This window comes from Cupressus sempervirens, chromosome 10, assembly GCF_028749045.1.
Source record: "Cupressus sempervirens isolate cs-2001-9-10 chromosome 10, ASM2874904v1, whole genome shotgun sequence".
In the NCBI taxonomy this organism is placed as follows: Eukaryota; Viridiplantae; Streptophyta; class Pinopsida; order Cupressales; family Cupressaceae; genus Cupressus; species Cupressus sempervirens.
Window position 1 is genome coordinate 746,037,028 of NC_143127.1, and position 25,522 is coordinate 746,062,549.

Sequence of the window (25,522 nt, forward strand, 5' to 3'; positions counted from 1 at the left end):
TGTCATTGGTAATAAGAACAGTAGCAGCTTGTCTTTTATATATATATATATATAGAGAGAGAGAGAGAGAGAGTGACTAAGAGTTATAGTTGATAATGATAGAGATATATATAGTGAGAGAATAAGAGGGACATTGGAGGTAAAAAGCAATTTGAGTATTTGTCAGCTTGAGGGTGATACTAAGAGTTGTTATCAGTGGATAAGGATACATTTAACTACTTAGATTCTATTATAGAGACCAAGCTAATCTTGGTAGAGGACATCCATTTGGGGGTGTCGAGTTCTGTTGGAACTCAAAGAGATTAGAGGGCATTCAGAAATGAATGTCAGGATTTCTAAAGGGAATCCTAGAGTGAGATTTGTTAAGAATCTCTAGAGACAATATATATTGTAGTGGTCAAACATATGCATATGTCAGAGAAAAGAGACTTGGTAGAGGTGGGATCTCTACCACGTAGTGTTACCAAAGATCCCAAAGAGGCCTAAGGGAGAAGTTGTTTCTATAACAATTACCTAATCGAGATGTAGTTCTCACCAAAGGGTTAGGTGATTGGAGAAAGGATCTCTCTTGAAGGATTAGGAAGGGTAGCTTGGGTAGTGTTTAGATTAGTATTTACTTAAATCCAATATTGCTAATATGTTTTACATACAATTTTCAATATTGTACTAACAAATGGTTGCAAGTTACAACACTCGAACATAAGCCAAAAAAGGGGACATTACATAGATTAGTCTCCATTGGAGAAGATATAGGTCTCTTTTGTAATCTTTCCATTCAGAAATGTTGTGTTCACATCTATCTGATGTACTTTCCATCCCTTTGATGCTGCAATAGCTAGAACTGCTCTTACAGAGGTGTATTTGGTAACTGGAGCAAAGGTTTCTTCATAATCAATTCCCTCCTTTTGAGAGAATCCTTTGACTACAAATTTGACTTAATGCTATCGTCAGCAGCATGCTTGATTTTAAATATCCAATTAGAAGAAACAACAGATTTTTTTTCAGGCCTTGGAACAATTTCCCAAACATCATTCTCAATAAAGGATTGGTATTCTTCCGTTACATCATCCTTCCAAAGAGCATTTGAAATATTGATGGTTCTGATTTAGATAAATCACTCATTTTGGTTCTGGTTTGAGAGTACTAAATTTGACATAACATCCATGATGTCACTCGTACTGGTATCCGAACATTAGTCCATCAAGTGCTAAATCGGATATCAATTCCATGATGTCACCTATACTAGTATCCTAATATCAAATACATGATATTCACCAAGTGCTCCAAGTACTAGTATCTGGACATTAAGTCCACCAAGTACTCCATTCTTGAGTTGAGAAGATTCAAACCATGGATTGTCACTATCCACAAATCATAAAAATATAATCACGTAGATGAATTTAGCCATATATATAGTCTATGCTATATTCACATATCAAATAAATGATCATGCAAAATATCCAAATATCTCAATTATAGACTTAACTATATAAAAGAGGTTAGACTTTGCTCTAACATAGTCAATGATCATAACAACCACAACCAATAATGTAGCCTAGGCTAAATATAGTCTTGGCTAAATACATAGCCCATTTAAAGAATATATGTAAAGGAAATGCTTATATATATGAATCCCCAAAGGAGGAGTTTATAATGTAAAACTAGGTGAAAGTAGGCCCATATAAACTCCCTCTTAAGTTCGAGCATTTCTAAGGTGGATTCAATCCACGTATGCAAGTTCCTAATTTATCCAAGACTGTTATAAGTCAAACAAAATTGAAGTATCTAGGGTCCATGAAACTTAATGTGATCTACTCCCTTAGTGAAGAGTTTAGAAGTTTCCTATTTGCTCCCTTTGAAGTTTAGGTTAACTACTTTTGGAAGGACTCCCTCTCAATGTGAACACTGGAAGGTCCCCAAAGTTTATAGATAAGTTCTCAAGGGGTTATGAGTCATCATCAAACCATGAGAATTTTTTGTTTAGGTCACTTAGTCCAAATTTATCTCAAAATTATTGGTTTAACTAGTTTTAATTCTTTAACTCATACTCCGAAATGAATATAATGTAATATCCCTATTGAGATTCAACCTTAAATAGAAAATATTCTTCTAGGTTTAGAATGCACTTGGAAATGTTCAAAAGCTTTTGGAAATGATTCCCTTTGACATTGGTGGCTTTCTCTGTGCACTTTGATATCAATCCTCCTTTTCCTGCAAGAACATTCTCAAAGGAAAAGATTAAGGGACAGATCTCAATTTAGCAATCATCACATTACTTTCAAGTTGAAGAGTAACTACAATTCATCCAAAGTAGGAGCCGGTTTCTTGTGGTGCCCACACCAAGGAACATAGAACTCCAAAAGCACATTCTTCCTAGAATCTATGACTTTCTTGAAGAGAATCCACCACAACAATTTTCACAGAATCATCATTCGTTTTAGGTATGGGCTTAGACTTTTGTACTCCTTTAATGTTTCATCAAATGATGAAGGGCCACACCACCCTACCAACTCAACCAAGAATGCAAGAATATGGAGACAAGAACTGACAAAATGCTTCCCAAGTGATTTTATTATACTTGAAAATCCAATAGCAATTACAATAACATTTCTGCAAGATCTCTCAAGATCCAATCCAAACCCAAGCTAGTCCAGATCCACACTCTAGTAGAAACCTCCAAGATCTCAACTTGTGCTTGCAAGCCACCAAGCAACCTTCTTGTTTCTAAGCCTCAGCCACTAGCTCTTCTCACAAACATGCAACTCCACCACAATCTTGCTATAAACTGCCTCACATTTGGCGCTCTATCCACTAACTCAGGAAAACTCACTCCTCACTTCCTCCTTCTCTACAAGCTTCTACTAAGAAGAGATCACATCTTGAAGCCTTCACACCTTCCAGCTTTCACACCTTGAAGCCTTCACACCTTCTGTTACATCCCAATTTTTGCCCTAATTTCTCTTAGTTAAAATTAGCCGTTGAACCAGAATAAATTTTCAAGTTCAAGTGAAGTTAGTCGTTGTTCCATCATGGTAGTTATAGCCGTTGTTTTATTTATTCATGTTCATGTGAAATTGAAGCAGTTATCTTAAGGCGTTGCATCATTTTAAAGAACTAAATGAATATATAGTTTTTAGCCGTTGTGTTCATGTGAAGTGAATATAGTTTCTAGCCGTTGTGATCATGAAAATATTTTTTTTAGTCGATGTTCAGTCAATTATTATTTACAATGAAATTCCTAACGATATTATTTAATTATGAAATTGATGTTTTGGCGAGAATGATCGTTTTGAAGATTGCAGGATAAAGACTCGAGAAGGAGGGGCATTACGAAATGAGGTCATACGAAAATGGAATGATCATATGACCTAGTTATCAGGAATATCAGGTTGATCAAAAGTCGCCATGGCAGGATTGTTAAAGCTTAACAACAAATAACAAAGTGAGAAGTTACATGAGCTAAAAATAATATAAGATTTTAAAAACTAAATAAGAAAATTCTTACCTTTATTTAATAGTAATATCATTTAATAATATATCATTATTTTGATTAAAATCATAATTAAATATTTGTAAAGTGGCACTATTATATTAGATATATAATACAATAATGTCACCTTATATATACTTAATTATAATTTAACCAAAATAATAGTACAACATTAAATTATATTAGTAAAACCTTTTTCCACCTTTTGTTCGAACGATTCATATTCCAATCGATGGAAATTCAAATCGCAATGTAGTCTTGTAACGGCAGAAGATGTAAAGCCATGCAATATCAATTTATATGTGGTCTTTGTCGTTTCAGGGAACAACAAGAAATCTGCCTATTCATGCTCTTGCCATGGTCTGAGATATCGTTTTTCTGTAACCCGAGCTAGTGCATAAAGAAAGTCTCTCTGTTGTGACTAATCGGTCCTGGGTCTTCCTTCTAAATATCCATCGACCTCTCTATTCAGCTTCCAACGTTTGCCTTAATATCTGGTTCCACCACGAAATCATTCATCTGAAATTACGTGAAGCCATCCTTGCATACTATCTGAGCTACGGACTTCAGTGTAGGCTGAAGGCTTCTCCAAGCAGGATGCACAGTATACTACAGACAAGTAAGGGTGAACTGAAAATGTTTATATCTCCTTTGCATACGTTTCATTTCCATCTCTTTTGCTGTCCTCTTTTCTGAGTCGGGTTGAATCACTGTGAAGAGGATGAATGTACAGATTGAGTCATAATTCCACACTTGTGCTTATCACATTAGTATAATATCAACCGAGTTTTGCAAACGTTGTTTAGCAATAACAGTAAGTAATGTCTAAGACAGTGTTGATAAAGAAATTAATAAGACCTTTGATCTCTTTTTATTCTCTGATTTTACCTCAATGTTATTTCTTTCTTGTGTAAAACTATACCAATATCAACCCATGTCATAAATCTGTGGAGTTATGTTATAAACTGTTCTGTATCAATCCATAAAACCAGTAATAAAGATCAAGTCTGAGTACTAAGGAAGATTTGAGAAGGCAGAACCAAAATCTTATGAATAAGTATAAGATGTAATGGATTCAGGCACCGAGGAATCACCGATCTAAAGATCTGCTGATGGTGAAAGGTGTAGATGAATCTGTCACAAGAAAAATAAGAAAGATTATCAGTAATTGTTAATAAATAAATAATCTGATTAGCTCATGTAAATCCACTTTGAAGAATTAATTGTCAAGCTGGGCGGTGGAGATCGGGTTATAAAAACCCACCTCTGAAATCCCTGGCCAGGGCGATAAAAGGGCGAACATGCCACAACAAAATGATCACGTTGTTGTCCTGATACTTCGGCTATTCAATCGAATAGTTGTTGGGACCTCAACCCACCTGAGTACTCCGATGACTGGATCGATGAACATCCCAAGCCTGACCTTAGGGTAGGGAGGGCTGTTCTATTTATTTAGAACTTGTGGGGGATAAGTAAAAAGGAGAAAGTCAGAGCTTGGTCAATTAATTGGAAAAGTCTTCCAAGTAAATCAGTACGTATCTTTGTTTTATTTAAGTTTCTTTATTTTTATATGTATATAACTTAAAGATTCTTTCCTTGTAATTAGATGTATCATAAATTGATTCTTTAAGTATATTAGATGCAGTTTTTTGACAATAATTTAGATTAGAGTTAAAATTCAGTATTCTCAAACATTAGAATAAATTTGATAATCAGTAATAAAAATAGACTTAGAGTTTTAGATTAACTTCAGTATTAGTTTAGATATATCTCATCAGATAATTAGAATATTAAATTCAGCTGATTTGTAATTGTAGAATAACCTGATGTTACATAAAGATGTAGAATATCCTGATGTTACATATGGTATCAGAGCGTTGGGTTCAACACTGAACCTGGGCTCATCACGTCCATGAAATCTAATAAAGATGAATACAAATATAGGATGCTAGTACGTAGAACACCCCGCAAGAAAATCCAACACCCTATATTTCCTTACCTCCAACAAAATATGACTAAGTATAACTATTCTTGCTGCTTTGAACCTCGAGATGATGAAACAATGTATCAAGCCATACAACGGATGAAGAAGGAAAGGATTCGATGGACCCCGGCCAAGAAAGCAGCGTACAGGAACAAATTGATTCAGATTTGGAACGCTCAACAGAACAATCCCCTTCTTCATTTTCACAGATCTTGGATGGTATGGGACATGTACCAAATTAAACCAGAAGTTGCAAAACAAAAATAAAACATATTCTATGAATGTAGGCAACCTCATTAGAGGAACTTTTTTGTAATAAAGGATTGCTTTGTCGAGCAATGTTAAATAAGATTTTTGCTTTGTTGAGCAATGTTTTAAAAAAAAATTTAGCTTTGTCGAGCAATAGGTATGTTTTTGCAATTATGCTTTGTCGAGCAATGGATATGAATTGTAATTAAAGATTTGCATAGATGTGCAATAAAATAAATAAATATTTTGGCAAACAATGGGGATTAAACTTTTGAGCAACAAAAGCTAAACTTTAAACTTAATTGTGTAAACTAACAGGTGCAACTCCTGAAAATACAACATGAATAACAATGAGGATGTGGAAAATCGAGAAATAGTTCGAGAAAATCAACAAGCCTCTAACGAATTATTACTTCAAATTCTTCAAGAAACACAATTAAAATTAGAAGCAATGGATAAAAGAATGAGTGAGATGGAAGCCCAGATGGGGCAACAACGTGAGGAAATGCAAGAGACACCCAGAGTTGAGACTGAAGTCTCGGAACATAATAGGACTCCCTCCCCTAAGCAAACTGATAAACAAAAGAAAAAGGAGATTATAGCTGATATTAAAAAAATTAAACCTCCAAAATTCAGTGGTACTGAATCTGGGGAAGAAGCCGAGGCATGGCTGACGGAGATGGAACAATACTTTGAGATTCAGAATTTTTTAGAGACTTCTAAGGCTGTTTGGGGTATATACCAATTCACTGTGGAAGCAACAACTTGGTGGGGAAACACCAAGGTAGAGTTGAACATTAGATCTACGGACATAACTTGGGAAAAGTTTGTCTATTTAGAACACGGTGGCTACCTCAAACCTTCTATGATCAGAAACTCATGTAGTTTCAGAATCTGAAACAGGGGGAAAATGACAGTTCATAAATACTAAGAGAAATTTACCAGATTACTTAAGTACGTACCCCCTTACTAGCAGGATACCAATCTAAAAGTAAGAAAGTTTATCATGGGATTGAATAATAGAATAGGGGGAGCCGTAGATGTTTTAGCACCACGAACCATGGAAGAAGCCTTGGAAAAAGCTGTGCGTCAAGAGCATAAAGTCAAGAAGGATGATTCCATTAGGGACAGCAAGAGAAAAACCAATTGGAATTCAGAAGGTGCAGAATCTGGACCACCAAGAAAACAGTTTAAGGACTTTAAGAATAACAAACCTAATAATAGAAGCAGTGGAACCAGAGATAATCAGGGAAACGTTCATGTAAACAAAAATGATAGGAACAATGAAAAAAGAGGACCACCAGGAGGTTGTTTCATTTGTAAAGGAAATCATTTTAAAAGACAATGCCCTAACCTCAATCAGCAACAACGCCCATCCTTGCCATAGCAACAACAAGTTTTTCAACAAAGAATTCATGCAGCCCTGGATAATCAACAGGCAGAGCAACAAATAGGCCCCATTAAAACACCGGGTAAGATTTATGGTAACCTCGTAACTATTCTTATTGATACTGGAGCAACAGAATGTTTTATTTCACCTAAATTATTAAGTAAATTTCCAAAAAGATCTAGCTTTATGGCAAAACCGTGGATAGTCGAGTATGCAAACCAGACAAGGGCTAAGGTAGAGCAATGCTTGTTCGAAGCCCAGGTTGACTTTCCAAACTTCTCTACAGAACTAAATTTATACGTAGCACCCTTAGGATCTTATGACATTATTATAGGAATAAATTGGCTCAGCGAGCACAAAGCTAAGGTAGATTGTTTTGCCAAAACAATAAGTTGTGTGGATGACCGTGGTAGGCCTACAAATATTTCAGGAGTCAAACATAAAATAAGAGCCCAGCAGATTTCAGCAATGCAGCTTAAGAGGTATGGAAGAAAAGGTTGTGAGATATTCGTAGTAAAAATTGAAGATTTAAGGAAAACTACACTCGAAGATGATTATATTTATGAAGATGGGGAAATTAAACAAAAACTAAAGGAATCTTTTGAAGAAAAATATGCCTATCTAAAGAACTATCAAGATGTATTTCATGAGGAACTTCCTAGATTACCCCCTTTTCGGATATTTGACTTCTCCATAGATTTAGTACCCGGAGCAGAACCTATATCCAAAGCCCCGTATAGGATGACCACCACAGAACTTATGGAATTAAAGATTCAATTACAGGATATGTTGGATAAGAAAATGATTCGACCCAGTGTCTCACCATGGGAGCCCCTGTATTGTTCGTAAGAAAGAAGGATGGAACCATGAGGCTATGTATAGATTATCAGATGCTTAATAAGGTCACCATCAAAAATCGGTATCCGTTACCCAGGATAGATGATCTATTTGATCAAATGAAGGGTGCGACTGTGTTTTCAAAAATCGATCTGAGATCAGGATATCATCAGCTACGAATTAAGGATGCAGACATACATAAAACTTCCTTCAGGACCAGATATGGACATTATGAGTTTACAGTCTTACCATTTGGATTAACTAATACCCCGGCACGATTGTCTAGACAAATTTGTGTTGTTATTCATAGATGATATTCTTATGTAATAACCCCAATAGGTTATAACTTCTTCAAACACCAAAAATCTTTATACTTCAGTTGTTTGACATTTCATCAAACACTTTGCAAGTAAGCTCTGATACCACTGTAATAACCCTCCAATAGTTTATGACTTCTTCAAACACCAAAAAATCTTTATACTTCAGTTGTTTGACATTTCGTCAAACACTTTGCAAGCAAGCTCTGATACCACTGTAATGACCCTCCTCAAATCTGCCCTCAAAAATGCTGATGAAAGCTCAAGGAATTTCATCAAACAATTCACATGCAAGGGACGTATGACTGATATAGTATTTCAGCTAGCTTCAAATGACTTTTTCTTCAATTTGCATCAATGAGAATCTTGTGCTAGAAGACTACAATGGACTACACAATGACCTAACATGAGTGTGCTACTAATTTTGACAATATTCAGTGCATATATATGATCTAAGCATGAGAAATGAACAACTACAGCCAATTGGCATTTTTACAAACAGTTGGTATGCAAACTAACTAGCTGATAAATAATGATATTAAATTGCTTAAATGACACCAGCAACTATTATCTTCTTAATTGCAATGAAAATTACAATGCTCATGAAATATGGCCAAGACTTTGGCATTTACATGGATTACAAAACGATAATGCTGGTATAATGCACACTTACAGCTGAAAGCTTATAACACCCTAAAAAACAATACTAACAAAAGAACCTAGTTGTAGATGGCTGTAATAATTTCTACAATGCTGCCCCTTCTGCTTTGCTTTTTCCGATTTGCTTTTTCGACTGCTTTTTCGGATTCGCTTTTTTGAACTGCTTTTACGGATTGCTTTTTCTGCCTGCTTTTTCGGTTCCGCTTTTTTCGGGCTGCTTTTTTTATTCCTCTTTTTCAGGCTGCTTTTTCGGCCTGCTTTTTCGATTCCGTTTTTTCGGGCTGCTTTTTCGTATCTGCTTTTTTCAGACTGCTACCCTGTTGAATCTCAAGACCATATCTTTCAATGGCGTCAAGATTTTCAGCTTGAAGGGATTTCGTCCTTCAAACTATTGAGACATGATCTCCAGAAAATTTTCCAATTTCTTTGATTTTCACAAGCATGCTTAAAAGAAGCTCTTCCATTTCTTTTATAGTGTTCTCACAAGAGCTTCATCCTTCGTTTTCTCAATGTGGGATAAAACATAACTCCCTTTATGTAACTTATGTCTCCAATGTGTTATAAAATAAAGGGGACTCTTTTAATTTAAATATTTCCCACAAACTATAGTCTATGCATTAATAAAGTTAAATATTTAAATTTAACTTTATAAAATAGCTTTATCAATGCAAATCAAATCTTATCAATGATAAACAAGTCTTCTTGCCGATTTTAAACAATTACCATCGACATACCGCTGCCACTGGATGTCCACCCATGCCCAAGATGACTTACTATAAATAGTAAGTATGCCCAAAGTTGCCTCAAAACCCCTCAAAAAGACCTGCAACTAAAACTATCTAGGCCAAATGGCCTCTAAGCCCCTTTAATGTCCTGGTTAGCCTACGGGACCGTAGGGAAATAGGCTAACGACATCATGCTATGAATGCTAAAAAGGGGACATTACATCTTATCTATTCTAGAAATGAAGAAGAACATCAGAAGCATTTAGAGATAGTACTACAGAGACTTAGAGAACATAAATTATATGGGAAATTATCAAAGTGTGCTTTCTACTAGAAGGAAATTCAGTATCTAGGGCATATAATTTCAGCACAAGGCATAGCAGTAGATCCATCTAAGATTAAGGCGATCAAAGAATGGCCAATACCCAAAAATGTGTCCGAAGTCGGGAGTTTTATGGGGTTAGCTGGATTTTACAGGAAATTGTCAAAAACTTTTCAAGAACAGCTTATCCAATCACAACACTTCAAAGAAAGGGAAAGAAATTTATTTGGACAGAAAAATGTCAATCAGCTTTTGAGTTTCTAAAGGAAAAACTGACTACTGCACCTATTTTAAGAGTACCCGATCCACAGAAACCATTCATGGTAATCACTGATGCTTCAGGTGAAGGATTAGGGGGTGTGTTAATGCAAGAGGGACAAGTCATTGCCTATGAGTCTAGAAAATTGAAGAATTATGAACAAAACTATGCACCACATGATTTGGAATTAGCAGCCATAGTCCACGCTTTACAAATGTGGAGGCATTATCTAATTGGAAAACCCTTTGAACTTCGATTTGATCATCAAAGCTTAAAATATATTTTTACTCGGCATAATTTGAATGCTAGACAAAGGAGATGGTTAGAGTTCTTAGCAGATTATGAATTTGACATAAACTACATTAAGGGAAAAGAAAACAAGGTTGCTGATGCCTTAAGTCAAAGGAGACACATTTCAGCAATGACCAAGGTAAAATTTCAATTGAGAGATCAGATTTTACAGCATTTGTAGAATGATGATTTTATGCAGAAATCAGTTTGGCACTTATTAGAGATCCACAGGACCCCAAATATTCAGATTTTAATTTAGAGAAGGATGGACTATTGACATATCGCCACAAGATTTATGTGCCCAATCAATCTGAGTTACGTAGATTAATTATAGGGGAGTATCATTCAGCTCCATATTCAGGACACCCAGGAGTCACGAAAATGTTATTAGCTATAAAACCTTCATACTTTTGAAAGGGAATGAAAAAAGGGATAATTGAGTTTGTACCAAGTTGCTTAGAGTGTCAAAAGGTGAAAGCAGAACATAGATACCTAGCAAGACTGTTACATCCAAATGAAGTACCTGAATGGAAATGGCAAATAATATCTATGGACTTTGTACAAGGGTTGCCTATGACTCGGAATCGACATAAGACTATTTTGATCGTGGTTGATAGATTGACTAAGGTAGCACATTTTATTCCAGGAAATCTAACTGATGGAGCATCTGAGATAGCCCATAAATTCATAAAAGAAATTTTCAGATTACATGGGGTACTAGAGAAAATTATTTCAGATCGTGATACAAGAATAACTTCCAGATTCTAGTAGACATTATTCTCAGCCTTGGGCACTAAATTGAATATAAGTTCACCATATCATCCTGAGACAGATAGTCAAACAGAGCGAGTTAATCAGGTATTAGAAGATCTTCTAAGGGTTTATTGCATGGATCGACAGTATCAATGGGAAACGTATCTGCCACTGGTTGAATTTGCATACAATAACTCCTATCAGTCTTCGATTAAAATGGCACCTTTTGAAGCCTTGTATGGCCGTAAGTGCAGAACCCCAGTAAGCTGGAATCGATTAGAAAACAGAGTTATAGTTGGCCCGGAGATGCTTCTAGAAATGGAAGAACAAGTACTTTAGATCCGCCAGAGATTAAAGGAAGCTAATGACAGGCAAAAAAGTTATGCTGATGTGAAAAGAACACCCAGAGAATTTACTATAGGGGACAAGGTGTTATTAAGAATTAAGCCCCACAAAAGTACTATTAAATTCGGCAAAAATGCTAAATTGGCCCCCAGATATGTGGGACCCTTTGAAGTTTTGGAGGTAGTTAACCCGGTAGCCTACAAGATTGCTTTACCTTCGGCCCTTGCCAGGATGCATAACGTTTTTCATGTGTCCTACCTTAAAAAGTTTGTTAGTCATCATGAACACATGATTGATTGGAAGCTGTTGCGGGTACGAGAGCCAGGGGTGGTAGAGGTAAAGCCAACTAGAATACTCGAGGTGCGTAAGCTGCGCTTACGAAATCGAGAAGTAACTCAGTGCAAGGTTCAGTGGGACCAGTATTCAGAGGATAATGCTATGTGGGAAGACTATCATGATATTTTCCAAAGATACCCTTATCTATTTTCAAAAACTGGGAACTGAATATTCCTCATTTTTTTTTTAAAATTTTATTTATTAGTTTTCTTTGATGCTATTTCATCGTGGACGATGAAAAACCTAAGGGGGTGGGTATGTTACATCCCAATTTTTGCCCTAATTTCTCTTAGTTAAAATTAGCCGTTGAACCAGAATAAATTTTCAAGTTCAAGTGAAGTTAGTAGTTGTTCCATCATGGTAGTTATAGCCGTTGTTTTATTTATTCATGTTCATGTGAAATTGAAGCAGTTATCTTAAGGCGTTGCATCGTTTTAAAGAACTAAATGAATATATAGTTTTTAGCCGTTGTGTTCATGTGAAGTGAATATAGTTTCTAGCCGTTGTGATCATGAAAATATTTTTTTTTAGTCGATGTTCAGTCAGTTATTATTTACGATGAAATTCCTAACGATATTATTTAATTATGAAATTGATGTTTTGGCGAGAATGATCGTTTTGAAGGTTGCAGGATAAAGACTCGATAAGGAGGGGAAGCATTACAAAATAAGGTCATACGGAAATGGAATGATCATATGACCTAGTTATCAGGAATATCAGGTTGATCAAAAGTCGCCATGGCAGGATTGCTAAAGCTTGACAACAAATAACAAAGTGGAAAGTTACATGAGCTAAAAATAATATAAGATTTTAAAAACTAAATAAGAAAATTCTTACCTTTATTTAATAGTAATATCATTTAATAATATATCATTATTTTGACTAAAATCATAATTAAATATTTGTAAAGTGGCACTATTATATTAGATCTATAATACAATAATGTCACCTTATATATACTTAATTATAATTTAACCAAAATAATAATACAACATTAAATTATATTAGTAAAACCTTTTTCCACCTTTTGTTCCAACGATTCATATTCCAATCGATGGAAATTCAAATCGCAATGTAGTCTTGTAACGGCAGAAGATGTAAAGCCGTGCAATATCAATTTATATGTGGTCTTTGTCGTTTTCGGGGAACAACAAGAAATCCGCCTATTCATGCTCTTGCCATGGTCTGAGATATCATTTTTCTGTAACCCGAGCTAGTGCATAAAGAAAGTCTCTCTGTTGTGAGTAATTGGTCCTGGGTCTTCCTTCTAAATATCCATGGACCTCTCTGTTCAGCTTCCAACGTTTGCCTTAATATCTGGTTCCACCATGAAATCATTCATCTGAAATTACGTGAAGCCATCCTTGCATACTATCTGAGCTACGGACTTCAGTGTAGGCTGAAGGCTTCTCCAAGAAGGACGCACAGTATACTACAGACAAGTAAGGGTGAACTGAAAATGTTTATATCTCCTTTGCATACGTTTCATTTCCATATCTTTTCCTGTCCTCTTTTTTGAGTCGGGTTGAATCACTGTGAAGAGGATGAATGTACAGATTGAGTCATAATTCCACACTTGTATCTTATCACATTAGTATAATATCAACCGAGTTTTGCAAACGTTGTTTAGCAATAACAGTAAGTAATGTCTAAGACAGTGTTGATAAAGAAATTAATAAGACCTCTGATCTCTTTTGATTGTCTGATTTTACCTCAATGTTATTTCTTTCTTGTGTAAAACTATACCAATATCAACCCATGTCATAAATCTGTGGAGTTATGTTATAAACTATTCTGTATCAATCCATAAAACCAGTAATAAAGATCAAGTCTGAGTACTAAGGAAGATTTGAGAAGGCAGAACCAAAATCTTATGAATAAGTATAAGATGTAATGGATTCAGGCACCGAGGAATCACCGATCTAAAGATCTGCTGATGGTGAAAGGTGTAGATGAATCTGTCACAAGAAAAATAAGAAAGATTATCAGTAATTGTTAATAAATAAATAATCTGATTAGCTCATGTAAATCCACTTTGAAGAATTAATTGTCAAGCTGAGCGGTGGAGATTGGGTTATAAAAACCCACCTCTGAAATCCCTAGCCAGGGCGATAAAAAAGGGTGAACATGCCACAACAAAATGACACGTTGTTGTCCTGATTCTTCAGCTATTTAATCGAATAGTTGTTGGGACCTCAACCCACCTGAGTACTCCGATGACTGGATCAATGAACATCCCAAGTCTTACCTCAGGGTAGAGAGGGCCGTTCTATTTATTTAGAACTTGTGGGGGATAAGTAAAAAGGTCCACGGTTGGGAGGTTAAGCCTACATTAATGCTTCTCCTCTCACCAAAGTCAGAGCTTGGTCAATTAATTGGAAAAGTCTTTCAAGTAAATCAGTACGTATCTTTGTTTTATTTAAGTTTCTTTATTTCTATATGTATATAACTGAAAGATTCTTTCCCTGTAATTAGATGTATCATAAATTGATTCTTTAAGTATATTAGATCCAGTTTTCTGACAATAATTTAGATTAGAGTTAAAATTTAGTATTCTCAAACATTAGAATAAATTTGATAATTAGTAATAAAAATAGATTTAGAGTTTTAGATTAAGTTCAGTATTAGTTTAGATATATCTCATCAGATAATTAGAATATTAAATTCAGCTGATTTGTAATTGTAGAATAACCTGATGTTACATAAAGATGTAGAATATCCTGATGTTACACCTTCCAACTTTCACACCTTAAAGCCTTCACACCTTCTAGCTTTCACACCTTGGAGCCTTCACACCTTCCAGCTTGATTAGAAATGCTCATATGCCTTGCTTAAATAGGTACTTACCACCCAATGCATGATTTATCCACAACCTTCTAGAATTCCTCCAACACAATATCCACAACCTTCTAGGATTCCACCTACACAATATCCACAACCTTTTAGAATTCCACCTACACACCTCAATATATGGAATGACAACCATTTTTTTATTTTTTTTCTATTACGAAGAGATCACACTTTGAAGCCTTCACACCTTCCAACTTTCACACCTTGAAGCCTTCACACCTTCCAGCTTGATTAGAAATGCTCATATGCCTTGCTTAAATAGGCACTTACCACCCAATGCATGATTTATCCACAACCTTCTAGAATTCCTCCTACACAATATCCACAACCTTCTAGGATTCCACCTACACAATATCCACAACCTTTTAGAATTCCACCTACACACTTCGATAAATGGAATGACAACCATTTTTTTTCTATTACGCCACCTATGCACCTCGAAAATAGAAATTCCCTTTTTTTTTCTTTTCTCCTTTTTCCCTTATTTTATTTTATTTATTATTTTTCCTTCCATTTTCGTCACTTTCTCTCTCCTCCACAATTTTTTTTTTAAAATTTTAATTTCAACACGCCCCCTTTATTTTGATGCAAGATGCTCCTACATCATCAAAGTACTCCTTCAACCAAGATTTCATTTCTTCTGCCTAAATTTTCTCCTTAAGAAACTTTTGATCTTATGTATCATGAATAAAAAAGGATGGCACACCCTCAGGTTTGAGACCAAAGTAATTCTTGAATTTTCTTTGCAAAGCACCTTGACTAGCCTCAAGATCAGCCAAGAGAAATTTTACACCTATTCCTTGGTGAGCCTTTGCTAGCTCTTTATATGTAGATATATATGTTTCTGCGTTGTCTCCACTGAAATTGAGAAAGAACACAGCCTTGGAATCTGGAGTGTTGAGAATCTCAACACATGAGGATGATTTGCACGGTCCTTGGTCAAAGCTGCTACAAGAGGCATACTGGCTTCTTCAACAAACCTTTTTTAAAATTTTAATGCCTCAATATTGAAATCCTGAAAATCAGCATCAATAGGCTTAAATAGCCAAACTGTCGGCGGTTCAATGGGAAAATCCTTCAAAGAAAGGATTGTAGAATCAATTTGTGTGACCAAATTCATAATTTGAGATTATGAACATAACTCCTTTGCAACAGTAATAAAATTTCGGAATTCGTTAACCTCCAATTTAGAGAATACTCCTACAATGAATACTTTCTTGTCACCAATAAGATTGCCAACCTCTTCTGCAGACTTGATTTCTACAGATAATGGACCAGCATGCTCTTTCAAATATTCAACAATACCATTTGTTTCATGAGGGCGATTGTAATCCTAAATGTTTGCTCCCCCTTTCCGAATGATTTTCAAAGTTGGAAAACCTCTCACTCCATAATCACCAGCGAAGTCTTTATATGAATTTTCGTTAGCATCAACCTTAGCCAAGATGATGGGTGGATCATTATTATTATTATTTTTATTTTTTTTAGACTAACTGTATCTTTCTCATACTCAAGTGCAAGACACTTGCACTGACAACACCAAGGGGCATAAAATTCGACAACAACGAAAGGATGCTTTGACACATCATCGAAGAAATTGGTGGCATCAAAAGTCAAGACAAAGGACTCTCCTCCTGCTTTTGCGTCTGCATTTGTAACACATGATATCAAGATTGTCGCAAGACAGAGGATGAACATCCACCGGATTGCTATTTCGCACTTTATTCAATGATCATACCCGTCCTCTTAATTTTTTTGTGTATGCCTTTGAAGATAGAAGAATGTTGCTAGATATACTAAGTTTGATTGTTTAATTTGTAGAGCCTAAGTTCGACTACTGGAGCTTTGATACCGTGTAAAGTTTATGCAAATTCTGCCTGTAAATCAAACTGATGTATAACCTATATAGTGTTGGAGTGGTCTTGATTTGCAGATGAATATTAGTCCTTGTGGATATAATAATTTTGCAATAAAGTATATTCTGCTACTAATTTGAATGAGGTAGAGAATGCTAATGAACAAACTTCTTTGTACTTGTGTGTTCATTATCCACATTTCTCTCATATATATAAGGTAACCAAAGAGCATGTCCCTTGAAGGGACATGACCTTATCTAGGTCGGCCCTATAATATAACTCCCCTAATCGGCGCTCAATGAAGAATATGATTTATAAAGACATTAACTAACTTTAGTTAAGGTTATCCTTAATAACCACTATCCCTAAAGAGACGCCGATAATGCCTATAAAGGAAGATATATATTTAATGCTAGATTAGATCTGTGTGATCTGTACAATCAGATCAACATGACAATCAAAGTTACAGTTTTAACATTTTGTACCATATAATCCTCAACAAAATAGAGTTGCAAAATATTAAAATAGATCAATTGTTGAATCAGCCAGAGCAATGATGCAGGATCAACACACTTCTTTCTGAGTTGAAGCATTTAAAACTGTAGTTTACATTCAAAGCAGATGTCCAAACTCAATATTAGAGAACACCACTCCTGAAGAAGTATTTACGGGTATTAAACCTAATCTAAGTCACTTGGCAATATTTGGGTATCCAGTTTATATTCACATTCCTAAAGAGTGAAGAACCAAACTAGAACCATCTGGAAAGAAGGGGATACTCATTAGATACAATAAAACGACCAAAGGCTACAAGGTTTTTGTTCCAGGTCAAAGAACAATTGAGATTAGCTAAGATGTGAAATTCGAAGAAGATATCGCCTTCAATCTTTCTAAAAACAGCGATGAATCACTTACAGAACTTGTCTCTAAAATAGATGAAAATCACGCAGTAGAAATTGAGAGGGAGAATGATATTGAACCTTCTTCTACCACTGCTTCAAATCCTGAGGATTCTAAAAATGTTAACAATAAAAAGAGGCCACTTTGGGCTAGGAAAATGATAGAAGAGAATCACGTTGAACCTAATGAAGTAATTCGAGAAAGTAAAGGAACAAGAAAACAGTCATGTTATGTTGCATTATTAACTAAACTTATAAAAATAAAACCTTCTAATATTGAAAAAGCTTTAACAAGCCAACCTTGGAAAGAAGCAATGATTGAAGAATATAATTCTATAAAAAAAATGATGTATGGGATGTTGTACCCAGACCTTAAAACAAATCTATTCCAACCTGGCAATGTACACTAACCAATAGCACAATATAGAGACACCGAGATTAGTTGAATGCAAGCAAACCGTACGGTATCAGGGAGGTAGGTATGTAGGTTGTACAACCTGAGATAGAGGACTGTACGATGGAGGGGGAGATAATGGCCCGTATGGTGATGTAGGTTGTCTGTGTGCTTATTTGTTTGGTGAAGGGTGTACAAAGAGGAGGCCATACGAAAGTCAAGGGAAGGTCGTACGAGAGTCAAAAGGGAGGTTGTATAACAGTCCAAGCGAGGCCGTACGGTAGTCAAAATTGCAATACGATAGTTGGTTTGGGATGAGATGTATGTTCAGTATAGCTGAGGGGGTGCCTTGATTCTTGAGGGATGTGGCAAGAGTGGATGGTGTATGGAGGAAAGTGAAGGATTGTGTTCGCTACACCTGAGTATTTTATGCATCCACACAGGAAGACCACTTGTTAACAATTTGCAGATGATTGCACATAGAGAAACAACAATAACACTTCAAATTTGCCAGATATAATGCCGCTCCAATTTTCCAAATCTGAACCAAACCATACAAACAAAATAGGGTGAGGTTGAATCCCACTGAAACTGAGAGAGTCAAGTAGGAAGGTCTGTCACTTCTGAAATGGCGAACTCCAACAAGAATTCACAATATAGAGAAAATAATCCAAATTGCATACCCTAAAGACAACCTACAAGCCATGCTTAAATACTTGTCAAGGAAAACTTTCCAAGGGTGTACAAAGATAGCCAACGGCAACACAAACTAAGGAAACAAAAAAAAAAGGGTTTGAGATATATTAAATCAATCGGCCCAATTACAAAAGCTTAATTAAAAATTTATTTTATAACGAGAACATTACAGTCCTCCCATCCCAAATTTTTCTTTCCCTCCCACGTCGCATCATCCAACAGCAAGTGTTTCCAACATACCAAATATTCCTTCACCGTGTGGTTCCGCAAGGTCTTCTCACGTACTTCAATGATCTCAGCTAGGTTGAATACGAGCTTTTCTTCTTCATTGAGCGGTGGAAGGTTTGTCGCTACCCTGTCGTTCTGTCCCACAACTTTCTTAAGGTAGGAGACATAACAAATGTTATGAATACGACTCCCTTCCAAAAGTTCCAACTCCTAGGCAACTTGACCGATGTAGCGAACTACTTGATAAGGACCATAAAATCGTGGCTTCAATGATGATTGTTAGTATGGTTAAAGTTTGAGATAGACCAACTCTCCCACTTCGAAAGTTCTCTCGATTCGATGTCTGTTGACGTAGATTTTCTGTTGATTCTGTGCCCATTGTAAGTTTTTCTTCAAGCATCTCAATATGTCCTGTCCATCCTAAAGCCAATCCTTCGCCCTCAGTGTACAACTATCACCCAAAATTGTGTCGATGAAGGAAAGGGGTTCATTCCCGTAAAGTGCTTTGAACGGTTTCATCTTGATGGATATGTGGTAAGTGGTATTCTAACAATATTCCCCTAGGTGCATCCATTTGACCCATGCCTGTTGCTGTGCGGAAACATAATTCTGAATGTAAACTTCAAGCCACTTGTTCACAATCTCCGTTTGTCTGAGGGTGATAACTACTGCTTGGTGACAATTCTGTTCCTACTAGTCAAAAGAGTTTGTCCAGAAGATACTGATAAATCGTCCATTCTGAGACTAACAATGTTTTGGGGTAACCCATGCAGATGAAAAATTTCTCTAAAGAATAGATTGGCTACCTGTACGACCTGAAAATCCGAGGAGATAACAAAGAAATGTGCGTACTTCGTCAATCTATCAACCACCACGTAAATACAATCCTTTCCGTTCACCTTGGGAAGTCCAGTAATGAAATCCATTGAGATACATTCTCACTTTTGTTCTGGAATTGGTAGAGGTTGCTGTAACTCAACGAGTAGAGTATGTTCATATTTGTTCTGCTAGCAGACCGCACACTCTCTTACATACTGCAATACATCTCCTTTAAGACCCTTCCATAAAAACCTCTCCCTAAGACGTCTGTAGGTTTTGAGGAAGCCCGAGTGTCCTACCAAGGGTGAGTCATGGACTTCCTTCAAGATTTCCTTTCCAATTTGGATTCTAGCACTAAAAATATCCGATTCTTATAGTAGGTGATGTCATCCACCACTTTATAATGATCATCCTGGGTGTTTCCATCCATTAGCTCACAGGAAAATGTGTTTTTGAAATATTCTACCAACAAATGTGCTTTCCAATCAGCTAAAATCTGTGTCAATAAGCAAATAACAGGTTTCTTGTACAAAGCATCTGCAACCACATTGTTCTTTCCTTTCACATATTCAATGTCAAAATCAAAAGCCTACACCTTGCTTACCTATTTTTGTTGCCTCTTGTTCAAGTCATGTTGCTCCAGAAAAAATCTCAGATTATTGTGATCTGTACGAACAACAAACTTGGCACCCACCAGATACTGTCGGAACTTGGTTAGTGCATGTACAATGACCAACATCTCTTTGTCATAAATGGAATATAAGCATTCTGTTTGCATAAGCTTCCTGCTCTCATAGGCTATAGGGTGTCTATCTTGCATCAACACTGCGCCAATACCTTCTCCGGATGCATCGCACTCCAGAATGAAAGGTCAAGCAAAATCAGGCAATGCAAGTACGGGACAAGTACTCATTGCTTATTTCAGCTTGTCAAAAATGAGTTGTGCTTTTTCATTCCACTAGAAGGAACCCTTTCTTGTTAGATCTGTTAGTGGGGTGCTGAGCTGAGAGAATCCTTTTACAAACCTTCGGTAATAATTGCACAGTCCAAAAAATCCTCGCAACTACGTGAGTGATTTCGGGGGAGGCCAATTAAGGATAGCCTGAATCTTCTCCTGATGGACTTGAACTCCATATTTACTGACAACATGCCCCAAGTACAATATTTCCGTCATATTGAGTTCACACTTGCATCGGTTGACGAACAAGGATTGATCCTTCATGATCCGTAGGACTTCGTTCAAATGCTTCAGGTGCTCTTCCCATGTCCTGCTATAAATAAGAATATCATTAAAAAATACTAGTTAGTACTTACGCAATTGTTTGTTGAAGATGCGATTCATGCATGATTAGAATGTAGCAAGTGCATTTGTCAATCCGAACGACATGACCCGAAACTCATAATGCCTGTAGTGACAACGAAAGGCCATTTTCTCCACATCTTCCTCCCTCATGCGGATCTAATGGTATGTGGAACGGAGATATATTTTCAAAAAATAGACTGTGCCATGTAATTTGTCTAGCAACTCATTTATCCTTGGAATGGGATATCTATTCTTTATTGTCTTTTTGTTCAACACACAGTAGTCCACACACATGCGCATCGTCCTGTCCTTCTTTTTGACCAATACCACTGAGGATGCGAAGGGGCTAGAACTAGGATGGATCCATCCTTTCTCCAGCAGTTCCTGAATAGTCTTTTCGATCTCATCTTTGAATTTCTTGGGATGGCGGTAGGGTGTGGTTATGACCGGCTTGGCTGCAGTTTCCAACTCGATAGTATGTTCAAACTCTCGATGAGGCGGTATGCCAGAAGGAATGTCAACAAAAGCTTTATCGTGTTCACTCAAAATAATTTGGAGATCATCCTGGGGAAGTGTCTGTTGCCCTTTTATAGGTTTTGCCGAGACAAAACAATGTGCAATCCAAGCAACGTCATTAGGTCAAAAAATTGACTCCATCCAATGTGCAGAAACTTCCTTTGGACCTTCATTTTCCATTCTGTAGAGAACAACCTTCTTTGCATCGACAACAAAAGTGAAGTCCATCCGTTTGAAACTCTGAGTGTATTCATCAAGTGTCTCCATCCACTGTATGCCTAGAATAACTTTCATATTGTCAAGGTCCACTATAAAGAAATCCTCGATCACCGTGTGATTAGCCATTGTGATACTTAGCTGAGGAACAAGGTGTGTGTAGGGCAAGAGAGGTTCTTCGGCAACCTTGACTTGAAATCTTACATGCGTCTCCATAGGTAGACCTCTTTGTTTCACTAGAGAGGAAATTATGAAGTTTAGAAGAGCTCCACTATCGAGCATCACCATAACCCTTTGTCCTTGAAGGGTTCCCCGTACACGAAGCACTGTGCACCTCGGGCTACCGGCTAGGGAAATAGTTCCTCCGCATCGTACCAATGTTGTAATTCTTTCCATACGGTTCAAATCATTTTGGTGTCCTCGTGGGGTTGGCTGTCTTTGGTGGGTATATCTTCCTATTTGTCCTCATCATCAGACACGACCTCAATGTAGTGGATCTTTCCTTTCCCAAAGCATCTATGACCAAGTTCCCATGGTCCATTGCAGTGGAAACACAGTTTCTTCCTTCGGAGCTCTTGTCTGGTAGCTTCATCCAACGATGGCTTCCTCGGCAGAGATTTATTATCTATCCCTTAGAAACTTCGGTGGTTTGGAATGTGAGTAACCCCGAGAGGATGATGTTGACGATGATGCCATACTCTGTGCTTTCTTAATGGCCTCCAATAGGGTGGTAGGATTGAACCCCTTTACCCAAACCTGCAGTGGTTCTGTCAGCCCATCCATGAAGAGCACTATCCGTCTTCTTTCATAAATGTCCATGACCAAAACAAAGAGTTTTTGAAATTCCACAATGTACTGGTCAACCGATCTAGTTTGCCTCAGCTGTGCCAAATCTTTGAAATTGAGTTTCGGATCTTTACCATCAAATCAATCTATTAGTCTCTCAATGAATTACACATAGGTATTTATTTGATCATGCCCCAGTGTGATGGTGTCGTGATGCCACCATTCATACACAACTCTCTCCAAGTGTAATGCCGCAAATTTAATTGCTTCTTCTAGCATAGGATTTAGCTGGAAATATCGGCCTTCATTACCCACACTTGTGCAGATATGGATCCAGACCCTTCAAATGGAGACAAATTTACTTTACTCAACTTCCTCCTAAGATCATCGTTAAAATATCCTCAATGTCCGCCTCCTGAATATCTCATTCTCAAATTTGCGTAGTCTTTGGAAGATATATCTTCCTCAAAATTCGCACTCTTCCAGTCCTCTCTTAGTTGTTCTTGAATCTCCTCAAAAGTCGGTTGCTTCTATCCATGTGCCTCCGTCCATGGGGGAAAGGACGGCATGGACGGTCGTACACGTGCAGAATGAGGGTTTGCTTTACCCGATGCAGAATCTGCTCTGTGACTATTCTTTTCACCGAATACTTTATTGTCTGCCAATTTCTTGAGGGTTTCTTCCATGAGTCGCTAAGTATCATTGATCTATGCCTAATTCCTCGCAAGTTCTCTAAGCAATGCCACGAGTTCGGTTGTTCTAGGTTCTAATTCTACAGCCATTCTATCAACAGAATGGGTTCTCCTCTTCTTCTGGCCATAAACTCTCATTCACTGTTCACAGGCTGATAAGATATAAGCTCTGATACTACTGTAAGGTTCCGACCTGGCAATGTACACCAACCAATAGCACAATACAGAGACACCGAGATTAGTTGAATGCAAGTAGATTGTACGATATTACGGAGCTAGGTATGTAGGTCGTACAACCTGAGATAGAGGTCCGTAGGGTGGAGGGGGAGATAATAGGACGTACAGTGATGTGGGGTGTCTGTGGGCTTACTTGTACGGTGAAGGGTGTATGGAGAGGAGGCCGTACAACAGTCAAAAGAAGGTTGTACGAAAGTTAAAAGGGAGGCCATACGGTAGTCAAAATTACAGTACGGTAGTTGGTTTGGGATGAGATGTATGGTGAGTACGGCCGAGGGTGCACCTTGATTGGTGAAGGATGTGGCAAGAGTGGATGGTGTATGGAGGAAAGTGATGGACTGTGTTCGCTACGCCTAATTATTTTATGCATCCACACAAGAAGACCACTTGTTAACAATTTGCAGATGATTGCACATAGAGAAACAACAATAACACTTCAAATTTGCCAAAGATAATGATAGATAAAATGCCGCTCCAATTTGCCAGATCTCAGACAAACCATACAAAAGGAATAGGGTGAGGGTGAATTCCACCGAAACCGAAAGAGCCAAGTAGGGAAGGTCTTTCACTTCAGAAATGGTGAACAACAAAGAACTCCGACAGGAATTTGCAGTACAGAGAAAATAATCCAAATTGCATACCCTAAAGACAACCTACAAGCCGTGCTTAAATACCCGTCGAGGAAAACTTTCTAAGGGTGTACAAAGATAGCCGACGACAACACAAACTATGGAAACAAAATAAAAATGAGTCAGATATATTAAATCAATCAGCCCAATTACAAAAGCTTAATTAAAAATTTATTTTATAATGGGAACATTACATCTAAGTGGCTGTTCAAAATCAAGCATGCACCTGACAGCAGCATTGAAAAGTACAATGCTAGATTTATAGCACGAGGTTTCTCACAAAAAGAAGGTATTGATTATGAAGAAACATTTGTTCCAATTGCTAGATACACTTTAGTTAGAACTATCTTGGCTAACGCAGCATCCAAAGGATGGAAAGTTCATCAAATGGATGTTAAAACAACATTTCTAAATGGTAAAATTGAAGAAGTTTATATTGAGCAACTAGAAGGGTTCTATGCTCATGACATAAAATCACACGTATGTAAGTTAAAGAAAGCATTATATGGTCTCGAACACACTCCCAAAATGTGGTATGAAAGAATAGACAACTATCTAACAAAGTTAGGATACTCTAAAAATGAAGTTGATCCTTACTTATACTTTAAGATAGATGGTGATGATATGATTATTCTTGTATCATATATTGATGATTTGTTGATAACAGGTGAAGAACATCTCATAAAGAAATGCAAACAAGAACTAACAGCAGCGTTTGATATGAAAGATCTAGGTCTTCTTCACTACTTCCTAGGACTGGAAGTCTGGCCAAAGGGTAACTACATTTTTCTAAACCAGGGAAAATATATTGTTGATATTTTGACAGAATTTGGAATGATGGAATGTAACCAGCTACTTCTCCTATGGAAGTCAATCTACACAAGTTGAAGGATGATATGATCAAATCTGAATCTACGAATCCTACTTACTATAGGCAGATTATTGGATCTTTAATGTATTTAGTGAATACACGTCCTAAAATATGTTATGCTAGTAACACCTTAAGCCAACTTATGTGTGCACCAAAGAAGATACATCTACATGCAACTAAATACATTTTGAGATACCTAAAAGGCACTATTGGCATGGGAATCAAATATGATCAAGTAGACATCAATCTTCATGGATATTCAGATTCTAATTGGGCAGGTAGTTTTACTGAACGTAAGAGTACTTTTGGATGTTGCTTCAATCTTGGATCCGAGATGGTTTCTTGGTTCAGCAGAAAACAATCCTTAGTTACATTAAGTTCTACTGAAGTAGAATACATTGCCTCTTCTTTGGGAGCTAGAGAAGCTGTATGATTACGGAAGTTGCTAGTTGATTTGTTCAAAAGCCCTTTGAAGCCCACTATGATTCATTGTGACAAACAAAGTTATATCAAGCTTTTAGCTAATCCAGTTTTTCACAATCGTTCTAAGCATATTGAAATTCCATATCACT

The 25,522-nt window shown here is 36.8% G+C and overlaps 1 protein-coding gene and 1 pseudogene across 1 annotated transcript in view; both read right to left on the minus strand.

Annotated features, from left to right (window-relative positions):
* LOC149536052 (uncharacterized) overlaps positions 1 to 25,522 on the minus strand; it is a 177,583-nt gene that overhangs the window by 25,638 nt on the left and 126,423 nt on the right. The window lies entirely within an intron of this gene.
* LOC149536053 (protein disulfide-isomerase-like) lies at positions 2,239 to 16,518 on the minus strand (annotated as a pseudogene).